We start from the raw sequence: 7,290 nt of genomic DNA, 5'->3' as shown, positions 1-7,290 counted from the left end.
TTCCTCTACTCCATCCTCCCGTCGTTGACCGCCTCCCGTCGCCGTAGGTACCCGACGTCGGCGCCGCTTCGGTGCATCCCCGGCTCCATTTCCTCCATGGATGTACTCCCCGTGCTCGTCCGCGTCGAACGCGACCCCTCCCGCGACCCAGCTCTCTCCCAAGCGGCAGATCGGCGGTCGACTTGATCTCCCGCCATGGCCGTCCTGGTCAAACTCCGCTTCAACTGCTTCAAAGGGAGACGCTCCCCGTTTCGTACAACGAGTCGGCATCAGCGCAGTGGTTTGTCCCTTGACCCTTTGCCTGTGAGACCCAAGTTCGTTTCCCACATCTTGATCAAACGGGCAACCTTTTTGTCTTTTTTCTTCAGATCCGCCGTTGGGCCTCAGCCCGTTCCTCTCCGGCGCAGCCCAACGCTGATGCACGCCCAGCATCTGTCCACCGCCGGCCCAGCACGCAGGCTAGGTTCGGCCCAGTTGTCTATGTGGAGACTTTTTCTTTTATCTGTTTGCATGTAATGGTTAAATCCATATCTTTTGAATCCTATTTCCAAATGCAAAGTGTTATATATGAAAATTGATCAGAAAGACATGAGGAACATGAATATGCCATCCATTCATCTGTTTGCATCTTGCATCATGTCGCGCGTTGATAGTTTGTGCATTTCACCTCACATAACATGCGGAGTATTTCGGAATTCCAATTAGGTTGTCCCCGCTCCGCTTAATATTGAAGTAGCAAACCCCTGCCATGTTGTGCCATGCTAATCAACCCTTAACCTTGTCGGTAGAAATGCAACTCCAACACTAATTAATTGTCCGGGGTTTCGACTCCGCTTAATTGGATAAGTTGCATTGCATCATCCTTGCCATGTCATGCATATCATCTTGATCATGCCGGTTCTTCTTCCGTAGTTGTAAGCTTGCATACGTTGTTTGTCCAGCATTTGCTTCTTCCTGGATAGGATCACGAAGTGGTGCGGTGAGATACGACGAGTTCTCCGGATGTTCCTCGGCAAGCTTTAACAGGCAAGCATTTCCCCTATACTCCTGCCCCTGCAGGAGTCGCTCACCTATTTTATTTTGCCTTCTCCCTCATGCTATCCTTAAGTTGCATTCTTGTCACGTGTCCTTTCCACTTGTTACCTCAAGCAGCCCATATTGCCACCATCACCTCCTACAGCTATTGTTTGGTTATCGGGTCTGCCTTGCGAGTCGTAGTGCATGCTAGTGCTATTTTATCTTGTTACCGTTATTGTTATCTTATCGGGTTATATGTTGGGAAGAATCATGGTTACTTTAGTTGTTGACATTTGTTAGTCGGAGGCATCGGTGGGTCAGCTGCTTGTTTTGAGATGGCTCACTTGTGTTTCCTAAATATCTTAGGACCCCGAGTTCTTGTTATCCGTTCCGAGACTGAGCGCTCTAACCACACGTGGGTATGCTTACCGGGTCTCCCCTCGACCACTGCCGGAATCTACAGCTTTGTCCAGTGGCCACAACTAGTTTGGATGTTTGTTTTGTTTCTCCCGAGCGTGCAAGCTTGTTTCTTTGTGGTCGGATGATATGATGTTACTCTTGGGGAAGCCATGTTGCCTTGTAACCCCGTTGTCTCTTGCACGCTCGTAGGATGCGGTACGTATTATTAAGAGGTCATCCTCTAGTGGGCTCTGATCCTCTTAGCCGTAGACGCAAACAGCTAAGTCCGCTTCGGAGCACGGCCGGACTTCGATACGGGTTAACTTGGTTAGGTGGCTTCCTGGACATTGTTGTAGTGAAGGAGAGTGCGTGTCGTGATATCCACCTGTCGTAAGTGGGTTGATCGTGCGTGTGGGCACATTTGGGCACCCCTGCAGGGTTACAATCTTATCGATAAGCCACGTCCGCGGTTATGGACAACTTGAAGCTGTATGACTCGACCATAGACAACTTACACCTGTTGTTTATTAATAATAACTTGCATAGTAAGTTAGCACAACTTCACTAATAAATGGTTAAAACTTATCAACAGTGTGAGTGCCTTTGCCAGTACCTCTTGGCGAGGGAGGAACACATCGGTTGGGTTATGTTTGCAGAGTATAGAACTGTTAGATTATGCGCTCCCTCATCTTCTCTGATTAGACGAATGTTGTAGAGTGTCTCTATAGGTTTTTAGTGCTTTCGCGCTGCCGCTTAACCCCACCATATTGCCTATGACGTTCCTCTTGCGTCCTCTAAGTCCCCTGCGTGCCTCAAGTACAAAGGACGACTGGTTGACGAATGCTTATACGTCTTGAAGTCTTGTTAAGTACGAACCCGTACTTATTGCTGCTTCTACGGGATATAACCGGGCAGGTATGAAGATATGTTCAATGAAGACGACGTTAGCAAGGTTACCCTTCCGGCTTGGCCTGGGCAGGGTTATGGACGCCGCTGGTTATCTTCAGGACTCTTAGTCTAATTTGTATCTTGTCCGTACTCGGACGTATTTGATCTTCTGTATGATTCGGATTTTGAATTGTATATTTGTATCTTGACTCGTTGGAGTCGTTGTTGTAATATATGTATCTTGTGGGCTCTATTGTAATCCTGTTGTAATGTTACCGCTCGTGTTAATTCCTCTGGCATCACGTGTGTGATTCTTCGCGCACGTCGTGTCGGAGGGCGTCTCTGAATCGATATCGTGCGGATTTCGGCGGGATCGCTGGAATCCTCATGGTACCGGTTCCGGGGCGTTCACAAGTTGGTATCAGAGCCTCAGGTTTGACGGTACCCCACTAGTCCAGCCCGTAGGATAACCTTGCCAATGGACGTTCTTGTGTAGAGTGTCAAAACTATTTTCTTAAAATTCGTTGGATAGATCTGATTAGCTCTGACTTTTCTCCTTACCTCTATTCTTTCTCATCTTACCTATGCGAGTTTTGAATCTTCTCTTATCTATTTCTACGAGTCTTAGGTTCCGACGTGGGATGGACGATCTTCGCCCCTCACCTACTAGGTTCGATCTTCGAAGGATCCTGACAGAAGCGCATCATCAAAAGCGGAACAACGACTCCTTGTTTGTGGTGTCGACCGTTCTACATGGAGTAACAATTCTTGTTAGTGGTGTCGAGAAGATCAACACTTCGCCAGTAGAAGGTTCCACCTCGAGGTCGGGTGTTTGTCAACATGGTACAAGAAGACTCGATAGTTTAACCAACTCCCCCTTGGCTTGACGTGGAACCTCGGGGCGAGGTTCCTTGTTAGTGGTGTCGATTGTAACGGCCCGGGTAGGACCCCCTATAGATTTTGTCTGTTCTTTTTCTTTCATGCATCATCATGGCATCATGCATCATATCATCCATGTTTTGTCAAAATAAAATTATTTTATAAACCCTTCTTATTTTATTTTACCATCCCATAAAGTTTTTATAATTAAACCTCCTCTTCTTTTCTTCTAACAAAACCTAGAAAACCCTATCTGCTACCTCCCTGGGCCACTCTTTTTATCTGGCATCTCTCCCGCAGCCCATCCAGCCCAGTTCAGCCTAGCCCATCCCGGAGGCCACTTCCTTCTCCACTTCAGGCCCGTACCCCTTCGATCTTTTCCTTTCCCTTCTATCGTCTTCTTCACACGAGAGAGGCGTGATGCCGTGGTCCTCCCGTCGCTGTCCTGCCCCCACCTCGCTCTCCACCTGCTCCCTCCCCTCTCCCTTTTAAGTGCCTCCTGGAAACCCTAGCTCGCCCCTCCTCTTCCTCCCCACGCGCCGCCACTCCCTCCGTTTTCCCCCACGTTTTTATCTTCTTCTGTGTAAGCAAACAAAGGATAGAAACTACCCCCACAACACCTCCTCCACCTCGCCATGGCGCCGCCGCTGCAGACCATCCCCCGCTGTTCCGAGGGCACCGGCGGATGCGCCTCGTCGTCCTCTCCATCCTCCCCGAAGGAATCGACCCGGGACTCTCTAAATCGCGGACAAATTCGCCGTTTCCTTCCCCGTGTCCGGCGACAAAACCATCGATTGCGGCCACCTCCGCCGTCCCCCGTCTAGTCCGATCCTTACATCACAATCCCGATGAGTTTCCGCATCTCGGGAGCCCCTTCGCCCTCTAGTTCTTCCTCTACTCCATCCTCCCGTCATTGACCGCCTCCCGTCGCCGTAGGTACCCGACGTCGGCGCCGCTTCGGTGCATCCCCGGCTCCATTTCCTCCATGGATGTACTCCCCGTGCTCGTCCGCGTTGAACGCGACCCCTCCCGCGACCCAGCTCTCTCCCAAGCGGCAGATCGGCGGTCGACTTGATCTCCCGCCATGGCCGTCCTGGTCAAACTCCGCTTCAACTGCTTCAAAGGGAGACGCTCCCCGTTCCGTACAACAAGTCAGCATCAGCGCAGTGGTTTGTCCCTTGACCCTTTGCCTGTGAGACCCAAGTTCGTTTCCCACATCTTGATCAAACGGGCAACCTTTTTGTCTTTTTTCTTCAGATCCGCCGTTGGGCCTCAGCCCGTTCCTCTCCGGCGCAGCCCAACGCTGATGCACGCCCAGCATCTGTCCACCGCCTGCCCAGCACGCAGGCCAGGTTCGGCCCAGTTGTCTATGTGGAGCCTTTTTCTTTTATCTGTTTGCATGTAATGGTTAAATCCATATCTTTTGAATCCTATTTCCAAATGCAAAGTGTTATATATGAAAATTGATCAGAAAGACATGAGGAACATGAATATGCCATCCATTCATCTGTTTGCATCTTGCATCATGTCGCGCGTTGATAGTTTGTGCATTTCACCTCACATAACATGCAGAGTATTTCGGAATTCCAATTAGGTTGTCCCCGCTCCACTTAATATTGAAGTAGCGAACCCCTGCCATGTTGTGCCATGCTAATCAACCCTTAACCTTGTCGGTAGAAATGCAACTCCAACACTAATTAATTGTCCGGGGTTCCGACTCCGCTTAATTGGATAAGTTGCATTGCATCATCCTTGCCATGTCATGCATATCATCTTGATCATGCCGGTTCTTCTTCCGTAGTTGTAAGCTTGCATACGTTGTTTGTCCAGCATTTGCTTCTTCCTGGATCGGATCACGAAGTGGTGCGGTGAGATACGACGAGTTCTTCGGATGTTCCTCGGCAAGCTTTAACAGGCAAGCATTTCCCCTATACTCCTGCCCCTGCAGGAGTCACTCACCTATTTTATTTTGCCTTCTCCCTCATGCTATCCTTAAGTTGCATTCTTGTCACGTGTCCTTTCCACTTGTTACCTCAAGCAGCCCATATTGCCACCATCACCTCCTACAGCTATTGTTTGGTTATCGGGTCTGCCTTGCGAGTCGTAGTGCATGCTAGTGCTGTTTTATCTTGTTACCGTTATTGTTATCTTATCGGGTTATATGTTGGGAAGAATCATGGTTACTTTAGTTGTTGACATTTGTTAGTCGGAGGCATCGGTGGGTCAGCTGCTTGTTTTGTGACGGCTCACTTGTGTTTCCTAAATATCTTAGGACCCCGAGTTCTTGTTATCCGTTCCGAGACTGAGCGCTCTAACCACACGTGGGTATGCTTACCGGGTCTCCCCTCGACCACTACCGGAATCTACAGCTTTGTCCAGTGGCCACAACTAGTTTGGATGTTTGTTTTGTTTCTCCCGAGCGTGCAAGCTTGTTTCTTTGTGGTCGGATGATATGATGTTACTCTTGGGGAAGCCATGTTGCCTTGTAACCCCGTTGTCTCTTGCACGCTCGTAGGATGCGGTACGTATTGTTAAGAGGTCATCCTCTAGTGGGCTCTGATCCTCTTAGCCGTAGACACAAACAGCTAAGTCCGCTTCGGAGCACGGCCGGACTTCGATACGGGTTAACTTGGTTAGGTGGCTTCCTGGACATTGTTGTAGTGAAGGAGAGTGCGTGTCGTGATATCCACCTGTCGTAAGTGGGTTGATCGTGCGTGTGGGCACATTTGGGCACCCCTGCAGGGTTACAATCTTATCGATAAGCCGCGTCCGCGGTTATGGACAACTTGGAGCTGTATGACTCGACCATAGACAACTTACACCTGTTGTTTATTAATAATAACTTGCATAGTAAGTTAGCACAACTTCACTAATAAATGGTTAAAACTTATCAACAGTGTGAGTGCCTTTGCCAGTACCTCTTGGCGAGGGGGGAACACATCGGTTGGGTTATGTTTGCAGAGTATAGAACTGTTAGATTATGCGCTCCCTCATCTTCTCTGATTAGACGAATGTTGTAGAGTATCTCTATAGGTTTTTAGTGCTTTCGCGCTGCCGCTTAACCCCACCATATTGCCTATGACGTTCCTCTTGCGTCCTCTAAGTCCCCTGCGTGCCTCAAGTACAAAGGACGACTGGTTGACGAATGCTTATACGTCTTGAAGTCTTGTTAAGTACGAACCCGTACTTATTGCTGCTTCTACGGGATATAACCGGGCAGGTATGAAGATATGTTCGATGAAGACGACGTTAGCAAGGTTACCCTTCCGGCTTGGCCTGGGCAGGGTTATGGACGCCGCTGGTTATCTTCAGGACTCTTAGTCTAATTTGTATCTTGTCCGTACTCGGACGTATTTGATCTTCTGTATGATTCGGATTTTGAATTGTATATTTGTATCTTGACTCGTTGGAGTCGTTGTTGTAATATATGTATCTTGTGGGCTCTATTGTAATCCTGTTGTAATGTTACCGCTCGTGTTAATTCCTCTGGCATCACGTGTGTGATTCTTCGCGCACGTCGCGGAGGGCGTCTCTGAATCGATATCGTGCGGATTTCGGCGGGATCGCTGGAATCCTCATGGTACCGGTTCCGGGGCATTCACAGTCCCTAACAAGCACTCCGCATTGAGCTATAAATGCCTTTGCACCTTTCTCTGGAGCAATCGGTTTACCATCCTTAGCGATGTGGGTGATGTCGTGCCTAACACCGTCGTCCAACTTTTTGGCCGGGCCTCGCTTCCTCGACTTTACAGAAGAAGTGCTCGATCCGGAGGGCTAAAAAAGAAATAATTCATAGTCAGTACAATTTAATTAGTTAATGCATCTAGTCGATCAACAGCGGCTTAATTAATTTATATACCTGGGTGATAACTACGGTTCCAGAGGCATTATGATGATCTTCTTCCTCACCGGCGCCATTAGGATCTTCTTCCTCAATATTCTCCGCTCCCTCACCGGAGTCATTCAAAAAAGTTGCGATGACATCGTCACCGCCATCATCTGGAATGACGTCGTCGTCGCGATCATCCAGAGTACCGTTGGCTATGAGGTCAGCCATGAAATTTTCTGTTGTTTCATCTCTCTCCATGCTTTCTACAACGACCTGCA

At 48.9% G+C, this 7,290-nt stretch overlaps 1 long non-coding RNA gene across 1 annotated transcript; it reads left to right on the top strand.

Annotated features, from left to right (window-relative positions):
* The first annotated feature begins 938 nt into the window (after positions 1-938).
* On the top strand, positions 939-2,485 carry LOC139833650 (uncharacterized). Its single transcript, XR_011749345.1, has 2 exons — positions 939-1,026; positions 2,332-2,485. It is a non-coding gene; the product is annotated as an uncharacterized lncRNA (long non-coding RNA).
* Positions 2,486-7,290: the final 4,805 nt, after the last annotated feature.

The sequence above is a fragment of the Lolium perenne genome, chromosome 1 (assembly GCF_019359855.2).
Source record: "Lolium perenne isolate Kyuss_39 chromosome 1, Kyuss_2.0, whole genome shotgun sequence".
Taxonomy (NCBI): domain Eukaryota; kingdom Viridiplantae; phylum Streptophyta; class Magnoliopsida; order Poales; family Poaceae; genus Lolium; species Lolium perenne.
The sequence above is the reverse complement of the archived record's forward strand: the minus strand, read 5'-3'. Positions and strand labels throughout refer to the sequence as shown.